This window comes from Oncorhynchus clarkii, chromosome 5, assembly GCF_045791955.1.
Source record: "Oncorhynchus clarkii lewisi isolate Uvic-CL-2024 chromosome 5, UVic_Ocla_1.0, whole genome shotgun sequence".
NCBI classification, from domain to species: Eukaryota; Metazoa; Chordata; class Actinopteri; order Salmoniformes; family Salmonidae; genus Oncorhynchus; species Oncorhynchus clarkii.
The window spans coordinates 19,986,639-20,005,189 of record NC_092151.1 but is presented as its reverse complement, the minus strand read 5'-3'; the positions used below and the strand labels follow the sequence as shown (position 1 = coordinate 20,005,189).

The 18,551-nt window shown below is 43.7% G+C and overlaps 1 protein-coding gene across 4 annotated transcripts in view; it reads right to left on the bottom strand.

Annotated features, from left to right (window-relative positions):
* Positions 1-18,551, bottom strand: part of LOC139408492 (disabled homolog 2-interacting protein-like) — a 342,336-nt gene that overhangs the window by 236,893 nt on the left and 86,892 nt on the right. Inside the window, exon 1 of one of the 4 annotated variants that reach the window (XM_071152457.1) lies at positions 432-963. The exons of 2 other annotated variants lie outside the window; for them this stretch is intronic. The gene's annotated coding sequence lies outside the window, so the exon portion shown is untranslated. Of the gene's footprint in view, positions 1-431; positions 964-18,551 lie in introns of those variants that run through there. One more of the 4 variants, XM_071152458.1, reaches the window with a different exon arrangement.

Here is an 18,551-nt window from a genome sequence, read left to right as displayed (position 1 = left end):
AGATTTTCCACTAGCAGTTAGGTGTTTCACTGCTCCTGTTTTGTCCCACTACGAGAACTGAGAGTTGAGAAACACACGTAACAGACCACCATTTGTCTGATAGTCTTTTCCTCCCTCTCTTTTATCATTCTTTCTTTTCTTACAGAGGGGCCGGTCTGTAGTGAGGGGTCTCTCTCTGCTGCTCTACTCTGACAGACGAGGGTAGCTCTGTTCTCTCTGGCACGTGAAACACTTCCCTCCACACCTCCCTCTCTCTCTCCTTCCCTCCCTCCTACCCCCCACTCAACAAAGCCAGCATTCCCACAGAAACCCCCTCAAACTCTGGTGTGAAAAACTACCCCTGTTTTACCATCCTTTCCTCCCTCGCTCCTTCCCTCTCTCACAGAGAAACATAAGCAGTAAAGAAAGGGGACAAGCACAGAGGTTCTTACCTCAGACAAGCTCCCGCTAGGAAAAGACAGGGAATATCATCCTCAAAGCTCCGCACGGAAAGCAATCAGCAACAAGTAGTAACAACGAACAACTTCCCCTCCTTTCTCCCTCTCGTTCTCTGTTTCTCCCTCTGCTCCGTTCTGCAGTAGTAGGCTGCAGTAGCTGCAGGGGTCTGAGGGAGCGTGTGTGTGTGTGTCACCGTGTGAGAGAGTATGCGTGTGTGTGTGTGAGAGCGTGTTTGTGGGTTGCGCGGTGGACTCCAGTAAGGGCATTGGAGTCCAGTAGGGGTCCAGTATTGACTCTGAGCGCTGAGTTTAGGTCCTCCCCCTTCTCAGGCTCACAGCAAAGAAAACAGCCACCAGAACAGAGGGGAGAAGATCTCTTTCTCTCAAACACTTTTGTTTCCCTCCCTCCTTCCCTCTTGCTTGTTTTCCACTTTCAGTCCATGGAACTAACTGCTTTTGTCACTCTCTTTCTCTCCTTCTTTCTCATACACACTGTCACCCTGACTTTCCCCCTGCGTGCGTGAGTGTGTATAGAGGGAATGCAGTTGTGCTCCAGCGCCCTGGGCTCAAAGGGGGCGGGACCTAGACCTCAGAGAGCAAAATTCCTTCCTGCGAATGTTCCAATCAGAGTAAGAGTTGTGGTAGACCAGAACAGAACTGCAGGGCTGAGGCCAGGACTCTCTCTCCACCAAACTACAGCTACAAGAGTTGTGCTACTTTCAGTCTCACATATACTGGGGTTTCCAATGATAATACTGTAAGCCACAATGCTACAATATTCCATATAAGTCTATTATAAAGAGCCAACACTGTAATTGCGTTGGCTGTTCCATACATGGAGATGATGAGAACTTAAATCTGTATAACTGGAAGCCCCTCTCACTACTCTAAAGGAAAACAACCACAAGATCAGTTTGAAAGGTACTTTGAAATCCAACCTCATGCATGCACGAAAATAAGCTCCTGCACACAAACGAACAAATCTACCAAATCTGTGACAAAAATACTTAGCTATGTCTTTGAACTAGGAGGCAGGGGGTTGTCACCAGAACTGTGAGAGTTTCGCAATCTAGCTGTCTCTCCCCATGACCCTCCCTTCCCATCCATCCCTCCTTCCCTGATCAATCCTCTCAGGTTTCTGCTCCTGTTCTAGCCCAGGAGGAATTGAGGCATTTGTACACAGAATGCCTCCCCCACCCAACTCATCCACGCCACCCCTTCCCAAGGTCTACCAACAGGGCTACCACCTCATCCCTCTCTCAACATCTCACAACTCCTCACTCTGACCCCACCACAAAGCCTATACCAGATCATCCCTTCACCATTACCCCCTATTACTTAACCGCAGGACTAAGTCCTACCCATTCAGCAGACATACCTGTAAATCCGCTTCCCTAAACCCTTCAAACAGGAATACAACCCTTCTAACATGACTACAACCTCTCCCCCTAAGCTCTTCTGTGATGTACTGAGGGAGAGGGGGAGGTTGGACAAACAGACAGAGAGAAAGAGAGAGAGAGAACCTGAAAGACAGTGAAAGAGACTGAGGAGAGGACATTGGTATGTGGGCTATAGAGTTACACAGGACACAAAGAGAGAGAGAGGTCGTGAATCCTCGCCTCATATAGGTAACTCTCTCTGACACACCTTTCTCTTTATCTGTCCCTCTATTTAGCCTTCTCCTCTGTCACTAACCCCTCTCTCCCTCCCACCATCTCTATCACTTTGTTTGTTTTTCTGTGCCAGCGTGTGTGTGTGTGTTTATGTCAAAGTGTGTGTCAAAGCATTTGTCTAACTTAGTGTGTGTGAGTACATGTGTTACTAAGCATGTGTGTGTGACCAAACATGTCTGTCAGCAGACTGAAAGGTGAACAGTATCCTGTAAGTCCTTGAGGCTGCTACATGTGTCCTCACCCTCCACTGAGACCGGACAGAAACCCAAGAGGAAAGGAGGAAGTGAAAGAGAGAAAAGAGGATGGGAGAGAGAAAGAGATGAGCGAAATGGGAGTATGAGAAACAGAAAGGAAGAAATAAACAGAGGTAGTGAGAGGAGATGAGAATAGATAGAGATGAGGAGAGAGAAACAGAGAGAGGAATGGAGAGAGAAAAAGAGGCCTAGATAGAGAGAGGGACTGAAACGAGTGCAGCAGGCATAGAGGGAGAGATGAAGAGCAACAGTATGGAGGCGGAGACGCCCACCCTGCTCCAGAACTTTTCCCTGCAGCTCAAACAACACAAATACACGCACACACACACAGGCCATAGGAAATGTACAGTACAGAAGAGGCAGGTAACTTTCCACCCAAATGCAACAACAGGCAAAACATTGGAACAGCTCCACTCCACATGGAACAGGACAGAACTGAATAGCAGGCAACTTCAAATTTGACTGTGTGTGTGAGAGAGAGAATCTGTGTGTGGAACTGTGGATCAGATGGAGCTCTCTTATGCAACTCTCACATAAATGAATGATGATAAATGGATGAATTAAAACCTGTTAAGGAAAAGGGTTCCAACAGCCAATGAAATTGCATGGCGCCAAATACAAATCAACAGAAATCTCATGAATCAAATTTCTCAAACATACAAGTATTACAAGTATACTAAACAAGTATTAGGCAAAATTTTAAAGATACAATTCTCGTTAATCCAGCCACAGTGTCTGATTTAAAAAATGCTTTACAGCGAAAGCTCCACAAACGATTATGTTAGGTTACCACCAAGTCACAGAAATACCCAGCCATTTTTCCAGCCAAAGAGAAGACTCACAAAAAGTACAAATAGAGATAAAATTAATCACTAACCTTTGATAATCTTCATCAGATGACACTCATAAGACTTCTTGTTACACAATACATGTATGTTTTGTTCGATAAAATGCATATTTATATCAAAAAATCTCATTTTACATTGGCGTGTTATGTTCAGTAGTTACAAAACATGCAGTGATTTTGCAGAGAGCCACATCAATTTACAGAAATACTCATTATAAATGTTGATGAAAATACAAGTGTTATGAATGGAATTAGAGACATACTTCTCCTTAATGCAACCTTAATGGGGCGGCAGGGTAGCCTAGTGGTTAGAGTGTTGGGCTAGTAACCGGAAGGTTGCAAGTTCAAATCCCAGAGCTGATAATCTGTTGTTCTGCCCCTGAACAGGCAGTTAACCCACTGTTCCATTGAAAATAAGAATTTGTTCTTAAACTGACTTGCCTAGTAAAATAAATGTAAAAAAAAAAACACTGTGTCAGATTTTTTAAAAACTTGACGGAAAAAGCAATAATCTGAGTACGGAGCTTAGAGCCCAAACCAGCCAAAATAAATATCTGCCATGTTGCGAAGTCAACATTAGTCAGCAATAGCGTTATAAATATTAACTTACCTTTGATGATCTTCATCCGAATGCACTCCCAGGAATCCCAGTTCCACAGTAATTGTTTCATTTGTTCGATAAAGTTCATCATTTATGTCCATATACCTCCTTTTGTTAAAGCGTTTGGTAAACAAATCGAAACACGCGTGCAACTTCCAGCAGAAAGGTCGGACGAAAATTCCAAAAAGTTATATTACTGGTTGTAGAAACATATCAACTAAGTACAGAATCAGTCTTTAGGATGTTTTTATCATAAATCTTCAATAAACTCCCAACCGGAGAATTCCATTGTCTGTAGAAAAGCCATGGAACGAGAGCTAACTTTCTCGAGCCCAAGGCACTCTGCCAGACCACTGACTCAAACAGCCCTTATGAGCCCCTCCTTTATAGTAGATGCCTCAAACAAGTTTCTAAAGATGTTTGACATCTAGCCTTAGGAAGTGCAACATAACCAATGTCCCACTGTATCTTCAATAGAGGCTGAGTTGAAAACCTACAAGCCTCAGATTTCCCACTTCCTGTTTGGATTGTTTCTCAGGTTTTTGCCTGCCATATGAGTTCTGTTATACTCACAGGCATCATTCAAACAGTTTTAGAAACTTCAGAGTGTTTTCTATCCAATACTACTAATAATATGCATATATTCGCATCTGGGACTGAGTAGGAGGCGGTTTACTCTGGGCACGCTTTTCATCCAAAAGTGAAAATGCTGCCCCCTATCCCAATGAAGTTAATGACTGAATAAGTTAATGAATGAATTAGCCACATTGGTGTCTATCTGGTGTCTATCTGTTTTGCCTTGCTGTTCCCTCACCCATTTTCATGCTCAGTTGTATTTGTATGGCAGATCCAGTAAACAAATGTGTTCCGTTTGGCCACGAGAGATGATGGCTATGGCTTTTAGAATGAGAATGAGAATGGATGGAAGCTGAGATGGACAAAACTGTGGCAAGAGGTATGACACCCCTGTATGGCAGTGATAACAAATACACTCAACAAACAAACACACATACTGAACTTAAAGTTTAAGAGACAAAGAGATTGATAACTTTTCGCATCAGAATGTGAACGATTGTATCTCAAGACAACAGGAATCCCAGTTTAAGAGAGCAGGAGCTAACTTGTGGAAGTGAGGAAATGTGAACAGCTGCCATCTTGGAGACAAAAGCACTTGTGTGAGGCACGTGGGGTCAGCTGACCTGCCTTCCTCTATCCCTCCCTCACTCTCTCCCTCCCTCTGGGACAAGTGCTTTTTCTGGAAGAATTCCAACAGCATTCCGACTTAGAGGGCCCTGAACCAACCTGCCATTCCAGAACCTCATGTCTGTTCCACTAATGTTAGCCTGATCCCTAACACACACAGACACACACACACACACACACACACACACACACACACACACACACACACACACACACACACACACACACACACACACACACACACACACACACATCCGCTTACTGTCACAGATGATTTTCTTGGCTAAAAGTTGATCTGTTGGTCTCAGTAAAAAAGGCACTTTTCCGGAGTGTTTACGATGGGATATATATTTTCAGTTGAATCAAATATGGTAACAGGGAAGTACAGTACAGGATATAGAGTGATTATAAGCTACCCATACTTATAAAAATAAGAATATTTATACTGTTCATATTTGAAGACGAATGCCACATAGAAATTAAGTTTAAGATATGATAAACAAATTTAACAATTTTCTCTCAGAAGCAAACATCAACAAAAAAGTTACATATATTTTTTAAGTGTCTCTATTTGGTCCAGCTGATATCATTGTTGGTAGCGATGATGACACACCTAAATCACAGTGTAGTTAGTTCAGCCCCATGGCGAAATCCCAGAAACATTAAAAGCAGGATAAACAAAACAGAGATTCAAATCAGCTTGTCTTGCCTTTCCAACTTTGATTTGATTCCCACAGGAGATGGCTTAGCAGTCTATGCGTCACGCCCTGATCTGTTTCACCTGTCCTTGTGATTGTCTCCACCCCCTCCAGGTGTCACCGATTTTCCCCTATGTACTTATCCCTGTGTTTCCAGTCTCTCTTGTATGTTTCCAAGTCAAACAGCGGTTTTCCCGTTCTCCTGCTTTTTGCATTCTCCTTTTTCTAGTCCTCCAGGTTTTGACCCTTGCCTCTTTCTGGACTTGGTACCTGCCTGCTTGACCATTCTGCCTTTACCACGAGCCTGTCTGCCACTCTGTACCTCCTGGACTCTGATCTGGTTTTGACCCTTGCCTGTTTCTGGACTTGGTACCCGCCTGCCAGACCATTCTGCCTGTCTTGACCACGAGCCTGTCTGCCACTCTGTACCTCCTGGACTCTGATCTGGTTTTGACCTTTTTGCCTGTCCACGACCATTCTCTTGCCTAATAAATATTGTAAGACTACAACCATCTGCCTCCTGTGTCTGCATCAGATATTCTGCCACTGTGTACTCGCTGTTTAGAGCCAAATAGCAGGAAAGTTTGCTCAGTTTCTTTTTGTTAATTCTTTCCAATGTGTCAAGTAATTATCTTGTTGTTTTTTCATAATTTGGTTGGGTCTAATTGTGTTGCTGTCCTGGGGCTCTGTGGGGTGTGTTTGTGTTTGTGAACAGAGCCCCAGGACCAGCTTGCTTGGGTGACTCTTCTCCAAGTTCATCTCTCTGTAGGTGATGGCTTTTATGGAAGGTTTGGGAATCGCTTCCTTTTAGAGAGTTGTAGAATTTAACATCTCTTTTCTGGATTTTGATAATTGGCGGGCATCGGCCTAATTTTGCTCTGCATGCATTAGTTGGTGTTTTACGTTGTACACAGGATATTTTCACAGACTTCTGCATCTAGAGTCTCAATTTGTTGTTTTTCCCATTTTGTGAATTCTTGGTTGGTGAGTGGACCCCAGACCTCACAACCATAACGGGTAATTGGTTCTATAAATTATTCAATAATTTTTAGCCAGATCCTCATTGGTATGTAGAATTCTATGTTCCTTTTGATGGCGTAGAAGGCCCTTCTTGCCTTGTCTCTCAGATTGTTCACAGCTTTATGGCAGTTACCTGTGACGCTGATGTCTAGGCAGAGGTATATATAATTTTTTGTGTGCTCTAGGGCAATGGTGTCTAGATGGAATTTGTATTTGTGGTCCTGGAAACTGGACCTTTTTTGGAACATCATTATTTTGGTCTTACTGAGATTTACTGTCAGGGCCCAGGTCTGACAGAATCTGTGCAGCAGTTTTCGGTGCTGATGTAGGCCTTCCTTGGTTTGGGACAGAAGCACTAGATAATCAGCAAACAGTAGACGTTAAACTTCAGATTCTAGTAGGGTGAGGCCGGGTGCTGCAGACTGTTCTAGTGCCCTCGCCAATTCATTGATGTACAGTGGGGAGAACAAGTATTTGATACACTGCCGATTTTGCAGGTTTTCCTACTTACAAAGCATGTAGAGGTCTGTAATTTTTTATCATAGGTACACTTCAACTGTGAGAGACGGAATCTAAAACAAAAATTCAGAAAATCACATTGTATGATTTTTAAGTAATTAATTTGCATTTTATTGCACAACATAAGTATTTGATCACCTACCAACCAGTAAGAATTCCGGCTCTCACAGACCTGTTCGTTTTTCTTTAAGAAGCCCTCCAGTTCTCCACTCATTACCTGTATTAACTGCACCTGTTTGAACTCATTACCTGTATAAAAGACACCTGTCCACACACTTAATCAAACAGTCTCCAACCTCTCCACAATGGCCAAGACCAAAGAGCTGTGTAAGGACATCAGAGATATAATTGAAGACCTGCACAAGGCTGGGATGGGCTACAGGACAATAGGCAAGCAGCTTGGTGAGAAGGCAACAACTGTTGGCACAATTATTAGAAAAAGGAAGAGTTTGCCAATGACCATCTGGATGATCCAGAGGAGGAATGGGAGAAGGTCATGTGGTCTGATGAGACAAAAATAGAGCTTTTTGGTCTAAACTCCATTCGCCGTGTTTGGAGGAAGTAGAAGGATGAGTACAACCCCAAGAACACCATCCCAACTGTGAAGCATGGAGATGGAAACATCATTCTTTGGGGATGCTTTTCTGTAAAGGGGACAGGACGACTCACCGTATTGAGGGGAGGACGGATGGGGCCATGTATCACGAGATCTTGGCCAACAACCTCCTTCCCCCATTGAAGATGGGTCGTGGCTGGGTCTTCCAGCATGACAACGACCCGAAACACACAGCCAGGGCAACTAAGGATTGGCTCCGCAAGAAGCATCTCAAGGTCCTGGAGTGGCCTAGCCAGTCTCCAGACCTGAAACCAATAGAAAATCTTTGGAGGGAGCTGAAAGTCCGTATTGCCCAGCGACAGCCCCGAAACCTGAAGGATCTGGAGAAGGTCTGTATGGAGGAGCGGTATTTTGGATATAAAAATAATCTTTATGGAACAAAAGGAACATTTATTGTGTAACTGGGAGTCTCGTGAGTGCAAACATCTGAAGATCATCAAAGGTAAGCGATTCATTTTATTGATGTTCTGACTTTCGTGACCAATCTACTTTGCTGCTAGCTGTTTGTAACGTTTTTTCCTTACATAAACACTTGGATAGCTTTCCCCGAAAAGCTTTTTTGAAATCTGACATGCCAGGTGGATTAACAACAAGCTAAGCAGTGTTTTGCTATATTGCACTTGTGATTTCATGAAAATTAAATATTTGAAGTAATTTAATTTAAATTTGGCGCTCTGCAATTCAGCGGATTTTGACGGAAATGATCCCGCTAAAGGGATGGGTGCGCCAAGAAGTTAACTTGGGTCACCATTTTGGGTAGCCTTCCACAAGCTTCCCAAAATAAGTTGGGTGAGTTTTGGCCCATTCCTCCTGACAGAGCTGGTGTAACTGAGTCAGGTTTATAGGCCTCCTTGCTCGCACACGCTTTTACAGTTCTGCCCACACATTTTCTATAGGATTGAGGTCAGGGCTTTGTGATGGCCACTCCAATATCTTGACTTTGTTGTTCTTAAGCCAGTTTGCCACAACTTTACTTGCAAGTATACTTGGGGCAGTTGTCCATTTTGAAGACCCATTTGCGACCAAGCTTTAACTTCCTGACTGATGTCTTGAGATGTTGCTTCAATATAGCCACATAATTTTCCATCCTCATGAACCATCTATTTTGTGAAGTGCACTAGTCCCTACTGCAGCAAAGCACCCCCACAACATGATGCTGCCACCCCCTGTGCTTCATGGTTGGGATGATATTCTTCAGCTTGCAGGCCTCCCCCTTTTCCCTACAAACATAACGATTGTCAATATGGCCAAACAGTTCAATTTCTGTTAAATCAGACCAGAGGACAAAAAGTATAATCTTTGTCCCCATGTGCAGTTGCAAACCATAGTCTGGCTTTTTTATGGTGGTTTTGGAGCAGTGGCTTCAACCTTGCTGAGCTGACTTTCAGGTTATGTCGACATAGGACATTGTTTTACTGTGGATATAGATACTTTTGTAACGGTTTCCTCCAGCATCTTCACAAGATCATTACATTTTGTTCTGGGATTGATTTGCACTTTTCGTGCCAAAATAAATTAATCTCTAGGGGACAGAATGCGTCTCCTTCCTGAGCCATATGACGGCTGCGTGGTCCCACTGTGTTTATACCTGCAAACTATTGTTTGTACAGATGAATGTGGTACCTTCTTTCGTTTGGAAATTTCTCCCAAGGATGAACCAGACTTGTGGAGATCTACAATTTTTTTCCGAGGACTTGATTTCTTTTGATTTTCCCATGATGTCAAGCAAAGAGGCACTGAGTTTGAAGGTAGGCCTTGAAATACATCCACAGGTACACCTCCAATTGACTCAAACAATGTCAAATAGCCTATCAGAAGCTTCTAAAGCCATGACATAATGTTCATGCATTTTCCAAGCTGTTTAAAGGCACAGTTAACTTAGTGTATGTAAACTTCTGACCCACTGGAATTGTGATACAGTGAATTATAAGTGAAATAATCTGTTTGTAAACAATTGTTGGAAAAATTACTTGTGTCATTCACAAAGTAGATGTCCTAACCGACTTGCCAAAACTATACAGTGCCTTGCGAAAGTATTCGGCCCCCTTGAACTTTGCGACCTTTTGCCACATTTCAGGCTTCAAACATAAAGATATAAAACTGTATTTTTTTGTGAAGAATCAACAACAAGTGGGACACAATCATGAAGTGGAACAACATTTATTGGATATTTTTTTTATACTTTATACTTTTTTAACAAATCAAAAACTGAAAAATTTGGCGTGCAAAATTATTCAGCCCCTTTACTTTCAGTGCAGCAAACTCTCTCCAGAAGTTCAGTGAGGATCTCTGAATGATCCAATGTTGACCTAAATGACTAATGATGATGTTTGAAGCCTGAAATGTGGCAAAAGGTCGCAAAGTTCAAGGGGGCCGAATACTTTCGCAAGGCACTGTAGTTTGTTAACAAGACATTTTTGGAGTGGTTGAAAAATTTGTATTTTATTTGAAATTTTTTACTTTTTTTTTACCCCTTTTTCTCCCCAATTTCGTGGTATCCAATTGTTTTGTAGCTACTATCTTGTCTCATCGCTACAACTCCCGTACGGGCTCGGGAGAGACGAAGGTTGAAAGTCATGCGTCCTCCGATTCACAACCCAACCAAGCCGCACTGCTTCTTAACACAGCGCGCGCATCCAACCCGGAAGCCAGCCGCACCAATGTGTCGGAGGAAACACCGTGCACCTGGCAACCTTGGTTAGCGTGCACTGCGCCCGGCCTGCCACAGGAGTCGCTGGTGCGCGATGAGACAAGGACATCCCTACCGGCCAAGCCCTCCCTAACCCGGACAACGCTATGCCAATTGTGTGTCGCCCCATGGACCTCCCGGTCACGTCCGGAAAAATGAGTTTTAATGACTCCAAACAATGTGAATGTAAACTTCAACTTCAACTGTATGTTGTGTAATTTGTTAGATATTACTTGTTAGATATTACTGCACTGTTGGAGCTTGAAGCACAAGCCTTTCGCTACACCCACAATGACATCTGCTAATCACATGTATGTGACCAATATTTTGATTTGATTTGACTATGAACTCTCTGAGAGACTCTGGGTTGAAGTCAGTAATAAAGCAATCTACAGTTCTACTGCCAAGGGATGTGCTGTAGGTGTAACTACCATAGGAGTCTCCTCGAAGCCTACGATGGACTATGTACAGACCCAGCGTACGACACAGCTGCAGGAGTTGTGACCCACCTTTGTTGGTTGTTTTGTCATAGTTGTGTCTAGGGGGGCATATTTTGGAGCAAATACTGACACCTCCAGGTAGGTGTTTTTACCCATGTGTGCTGAGAAAGTCAGGTTATTGTCTAGTTCTGGCATTTGTCCCTGGGCCTGGAAATGGTTTATCTCCCCCTCTAGGATGGAGAACTTGTCATTGTTAAAGTATGGGGATTCTATTGGGGGTTCTATAGGGCTCCCGAGTGGTGCAGTGGTCTAAAGCACAGTGGTCTGTAGCTTCACTACAGACTCTGGTTTGATTCCGAGCTGTATTACACCAGGCTGTGATTGGGAGTTCCATAGGGCAGCACACAATTGGCCCAGCGTTGTCCGGGTTTGGCCGGCGTAGGCAGTCATTGTAAATAATAATTTGTTCTTAACTGCCTTGCCTAGTTAAATAAATAAAATATAGGTAGCACACATGAGGACATTCTTCTCTGTTGAGATAATTTCCTTATTAATTTCTAGCCAGATGTAAAATGTTCCTGTTTTGACTAATTTAATAGAGTGGGTTAGGTCTGCTCTATATCAAATTAGCACAACCCCTGAGTCTCTTCCCTATTTCACACCTGGTAGTTTGGTGGAAAGGACTACCAGCTCTCTGTAACCTAGGGTAACCAGTGGGTCTGTCTCCTCTATACCGTGTTTCTTGTTGGAAACTCTCTCTCTCTCTCTCAATTAAATTCAATGGTCTCTCTTCCTCTCTGGCAGACAGAGTGGTGTTGAACCATTTGCATGAGATTTACACACTGTCCTGTGAAAAGCACATTCTCTCCATCCATTGGTTCTAACCATGTAACGGGCTCAAGGCTGTGCTTGGCTCTATCTCATACCCTGCAGTCACACCATGTTACACATGGCAACTAACACGAAACACACACACACGACACACTGTGGACACACACACAATATATTTAAACATATGTAAACTAGACAGAAGGAGCACATTTCCTAAAACAACAATATTTGCAACCCTTACAAGTGGGTGGGGTTATATCCTGCCTGTTTGGCCCTGTCCGGGGGTATCATCGGATGGGGCCACAGTGTCTCCTGACCCCTCCTGTCTCAGCCTCCAGTATTTATGCTGCAGTAGTTTATGTGTCGGGGGGGTAGGGTCAGTTTGTTATATCTGGAGTATTTCTCCTGTCTTATCCGGTGTCCTGTGTGAATTTAAGTATGCTCTCTCGAATTCTCTCTTTCTCTCTCTCAGAGGACCTGAGCCCTAGGACCATGCCTCAGGACTACCTGGCATGATGACTCCTTGCTGTCCCCAGTCCACCTGGCCGTGCTGCTGCTCCAGTTTCAACTGTTCTGCCTGCGGCTATGGAACCCTGACCTGTTCACCAGATGTGCTACCTGTCCCAGACCTGCTGTTTTCAACTCTCTAGAGACAGCAGGAGCAGTAGAGATACTCTCAATGATCGGCTATGAAAAGCCAACTCACATTTACTACTGAGGTGCTGACCTGTTGCACCCTCGACTACTACTGTGATTATTATTATTTGGCCATGCTGGTCATTTATGAACATTTGAACATCTTGGCCATGTTCTGTTATAATCTCCACCCGGCACAGCCAGAAGAGGACTGGCCACCCCTCATAGCCTGGTTCCTCTCTAGGTTTGTTCCTAGGTTTTGGCCTTTCTAGGGAGTTTTTCCTAGCCACCGTGCTTCTGCACCTGCATTTCTTGCTGTTTGGGGTTTTAGGCTGGGTTTCTGTCCATCATTTTGAGATATCAGCTGATCTAAGAAGGGCTTTATAAATAAATTTGATTTGATATCTGTTGTTTTATCTGTTCCTTCCTCTCTCCCAGTCTGCCCCCCTCCTTCCTTCCCTCCCTCCTCTTCCTTCCCTCCCTCCCTCCCTCCTCCTCCCTCCTCTTCCCTCCCTCTCTCCGCTTCCCTCCCTCCCTCCTCTTCCCTCCCTCCCTCCTCTTCCCTCCCTGGTAGGATAAGGACGCGTCTCTCTCAGCAGGGATCCTGACTGACAAATGGGGCCAAATGGAGTTGTGCTGCGTACTAACACAGATCAGACTCAGGTGCTAACAATACTCACAGCACCAGTACACACCAGCAGCCAGGCTTAATTACACTTACTAATTAACTGATCCTAAATCAGCCTCAAAGCACCAATACACACCAGCAGCTAGGCTTAATTACAGCTTCAATAACTGATCCTAGTTCAGCCTTAATGTGACAATACATCAGAAGCAGACTGAGACCTTCATTGCAGAACTGAACCAAGATCAGCCTTAAAACTATATCATGGATGGTCAGGCATCCACAGCTCTGTCTATGAATTTGAGCGTGATTACATTTTTCCAGCCCCATCCCTCAGTTTTTTACTGAAACAGTGGCGGAAAGAACAGTTTGTTATTTTCTCAACTGCTGGTTGGCTACATAACCACTGATTTTCTCAATTTCCTCCTTTCAACAGACCAGGCTGTTTCCATAATGTAGTAGATTCTGATGGCCATGGATGAAAACGAGAGTAGGAGAAAGAGACTTTCTCATTTATCTCTTCTCCCTCTACCTCTTTCTGCCCCGCCTCTCTCTCTCTCTCTTCCCTTCCTTCTCCCTCTGCAGTCTCTCCAATAACCTCAATATCCACTCACCAATCAAAATTGAAATCCCATCCTCAGTATCTAAACGCAAAACCAGCACTACTGTGAGTATTGAGATCTCATTGGCTGAACTGACTTCAGACTGTTGGCTGTTTACCTCTTAGTACTTCTATACTTCCAGAAATAAGATCTATCTGTGCTGTGCTGCTGTGTGGAGCTAATATACTTACATTCCCATATCACTCCCCTGGGCCACCATCATATCTGCAGAAATGGAGTTGTGCCCAGATAGAGATTACAATAGTGAGATGTTTTATGCATCGCAAATGGCACCCTATTCTGTATATAGTGCACTACTTTTGACCATGACTACAGGCACAAGTAGTGCGCTATATAGGGAATAGAGTGCCATTTGGGACGCATCCAACGCATGTGTATTTTAGGCAGGTGTGATATCTATAGGACTGACTGAGACAAAGACAGCAGGCTGCTTCCTCCTCGTCCTCACAGCACACAGAGATAGACAAAAGGAGAGGATGCCTCTGGTGTGGATGTTGGATGGATGCCCACTGGCGGATGCTAATTAGCCGTTAGCGTCAGTGCTGATTAGCTGCTGCACAAACACACAGACACGTATGTGTTGTACACACGCACAAACACACACAAACACGACAGCATGCATAAATGGACACACATACACACACACACACACACACACAATATTACACACACAGTCATGAGACAGGATAGAGGACAGACCAGAAAACAATCTGTTAACAGTGTTTGGATGCCATTGAAGCACTGAGCATAACACACACTGTAACACCTTGGTCAATGTAGAGTCTGTAAGATGGACAGGACTGACCAGGGAGAAGAGTACTGTCCATATATAAGAGCGGACAGGGTTTAAGTGAGAGCATCCCCCTCTAGACCCAGTTCCATATCATAAAACCCCCTTATAGCACATGACCAACTACCACACGGCCACTTTATATAAGCCTTCACTGCGACAAAGCATTGTGTGTGTGTGTGTTTGTGTGTCTCAGACCAGATACACAAAATCGGGAAAATAACTAGCACACTGCAGCAAACAAGATGAAATAAAAGCCAGAAATATAAACATCTCTTTAAAAAGAGAGAAACAACCGAGACAACTCAATGCCCTCCCTCCATCTAGTCAACCCTCAAGACTGTAGTGTGTCCCACTTGCAAATGGCTGCTTTGACAATTTCAAACTGGAGTAAAAACTAGCTTGTAGCTGGACAACATCCAGTAATTCAGTTAAGTTTAAAGAAAGATGGGAAGATGGAGGGAGAGAGTGAGGGAGAGCGAGAGAGAGATATTGATGAAGTTAAAAGAGAGAAAAAGGAGAAAAAATATTAAAAGTAAGGACAATATGGAGGGAGAGAGAGGGAAAGAGAGATATGGAGATTGTTTTTCCCAGTATTTCTCTTACTAATAAGTGAGAAGTAGCGGTAGTATGGTGCAGTGCTTCTTTCTTCCAAAGTTTTCCCCCCTCAGGGGTGTGACTGTTCCCCTGGCCCTCGCTCTACACCCCTCCTTGTGCCCCCTCCTCCAGTGGAGGAATTCAGCTCTCCTCAACTAGGACCAAAACACTGAGACCTATTTACATGTCAATGAAGGAAGACAACAGATTGTCTTTTTTCACTCTCCCATTTCCTTTCAACCTCTCTCAATTAAATTTCAATTCAAAGATGTTCAAATTGCCAAAGCAAGTGGAATAGATAATATACAAAAGTGAAATAAACAATAAATATGAACAGTAAACACTATATTCACAGAGGTTCCAAAATAATAAAGACATTTCAAATGTCATTATGTCGATATACAGTGTTGTAACGACGTGCAAATAGTTAAGGTAAAAAAGGGAAAATAAATCAACTTAAATATGGGTTGTATTTACAATGGTGTTTGTTCTTCACTGATTGCCCTTTTCTTGTGGTCACAAATCTTGCTGCTTTGACAGCACACTGTGGTATTTCACCCAATACATATGGGGGTTTATCAAAATTGGATTTGTTTTCAAATTCTTTGTGGATCTGTGTAATCTGAGGGAAATATGTGTCTAATATGGTCCTACATTTGGCAGGACGTTAGTTAGGAAGTGCAGCTCAGTTTCCACCTCATTTTGTGGGCAGTGTGCACATAGCCTGTCTTCTCTTCAGAGCCAGGTCTGCCTACAGCAGCCAAATCAAATCAAATTTATTTGTCACCTACACATGGTTAGCAGATGTTAATGCGAGTGTAGCGAAATGTTTGTGCTTCTAGTTCCGACAATGCAGTAATAACCAACGAGTAATCTAACCTAACAATTCCAAAACTACTATCAACTGCGTGCATAGTCTCATGAGAAGACAAAAAGATAATAACTTGACACACTAGAAATAATTTAACAAAAAACGGAGCAAACTAGAATGCTATTTGGCCCTAAACAGAGTGTACAGTGGCAGAATACCTGACCACTGTGACTGAACCAAAATTAAAGAAAGCTTTGACTAGGTACAGACTCAGCGAGCATTGCCTTGCTATTGAGAGAGACAGTAGTGGAGAGGGTAGTAAGTTTTAAGTTCCTCGGCGTACACATCACAAACAAACTGAATTGGTCCACCCACACAGACAGCATCGTGATGAGGTCAAATTTGTCTCCACTTTTGTGGATTGGGGTGATCAGTCCTTGGTTTCAAATATTGGGGAAGATGCCAGAGCTGAGGATGATGTTAAAGAGTTTAAAATAATCTCTCTTTCTCTCTGGGGAAGAGACAGGAATAGGAGGTTCTGTAGTGGATGAGTTTAGTGAGCATAAACTTTTAATTGTGGTGTTCTTACAGGGAACCCACAGTGATAGTGGTAATAAGGCAGTGTGGGGCATGGAGAGGGAGGGGCAGTGTTTAATTATTCATGGATCAAATGTAAGTGCAGGATTAGCCGTTCTGTTCTCATTGGACCTTAAAGTAATATCTACCTCAGAGGTGGATAAGGGGCGGTTGTTGGTCATAGGGGGGTTACTTTTCTGTTTTTTAATGTCTATGCTCCTCCTGACCGGGTGCATCTATTTAAGAAGCTTAGACAGGACCTACTGGGGGGAGTGAACGACTAGAACTGTACAACATATTACACACTAGATAGGATAGATCTACAGTCGGGGGTGGTCTTAAACAATACATTTCAATAGCATGGACTAATAGATGTGTAGAGGGAGGGAGGATCTATACAAGGGTGAAAGTAGTGGAAGGGAGGATTAGTGCAGCAATGCTGGATAGGATCTATGGCAGTAAGAGAAGCTGTAACAGGGTTATGGACTCCCAGATCTGCCCTTTGTGGCATCTCAGACCATCACACACAGTTGATTACAGAGCAGGCTGGTTGGAGGAGCTATAGGAGGACGTGCTCATTGTAATGGCTGGAATGGAATCAATGGAGTGGTACCAAACACATCAAACAATAAACACATTGTTCTTCTACATCTGCGTTGCTTGCTGTTTGCGGTTTTAGGCTGTGTTTCTGTATATGCACTTTGTGACATCTGTAAAAAGGGTTTTATAAATACATTTGGTTTGATTCCATTGATTCCATTCCAGCCATTACAATGAGCCTGTCCTTCTATAGCTCCTCCCACCACCCATTTATTTGTTTTATTTCACCATTATTTAACCAGGTAGGCTAGTTGAGAACAAGTTCTCATTTGCAACTGTGACCTGGCCAAGATTAAGCAAAGCAGTTTGACACATACAACAAAACAGAGGTTGAGATACCTACATGTACATACTACCTCAATAATCCTGACTAACAGGTGTCTGTATATAGCCTTGCTACTCTTTTTTCAAATGTCTTTTTACTGTTGTTTTATTTATTTACTCACACACACACACACACACACACACCTTTTTTTTCTCGCACCATTGGTTAGAGCCTGTAAGTAAGCATTTCACAGTAAGGTTTACACCTGTTGTATTCGGCGCACATGACAAATAAACGTTGATTTGATTTGAGATTATTGGTTGAGACTTGGAAAGGGAGGAAAGCTGAGTTTGAGACAATGGTGGAATGTGGTGAAAACAAACAAGGGTGTTTTGCCAGCAGTACTCTGCCCATGGGACAGCTAGGATAAGTTCTACTATGCAGAGGTTGGAGAAGGATATTAGAGGCATTTCTGCCTTACTGGGCAGCAGAACTCAGTGTCAGAGAGGGAGTTAGGGCTAAGCAGACACAGATGGGTTCTTTTTTACAGGACCAGGTGAAGGGGGCACTTATTAGAGCACGGATTGCCACCCTGACAGACATGGATGCTTCGAGTGCGTTTTTCTTCAACCTGGAGAGGAAGTCGGCGCAGCAGAAGCAGATGTTCCATCTACGGCGTCACTCGAGTTGTCTGATCTCGAATCCAGCGGAGATGACGAGGGTGACTATTGTCTAGAAGTCAGACCTCTATGGAGACTGCAACAATCATCCTCAGTGTGCTCAGGAGACTCTGCGGACGTTGCCTTTGCTTGAGCCAGAGTGCTGGGCTGGATAGTGATCTTTAATTTCAGGAACTAACAGCAGCAGGCCGTGCGCTGGGGGTCGATGGACTAACAGCTGAGTTTTATAAACGTTCCTGTGGTGTACTGGGAGGGACCTCTTGGAGATCTTTCGGGAGTCCTTTGAGAACTCTGTACTACCAATCAGCTGCTAGCGGGAAGTACTGTCTCTACTGCTGAGAAAGGGGGACTTAACTCCATTAAAGAACTGCAGGCGGATGTCGTTGCTCTTCTTGGATTAGAAAATATTGTTCATGCAAATCGGCTGAAAGGTTGTTTGGACACCATAGTTCACAGGGACCAGGCCTGGGGCACAGGGACCACAGGGACCAGGCCTGGGGCACAGGGACCACAGGGACCA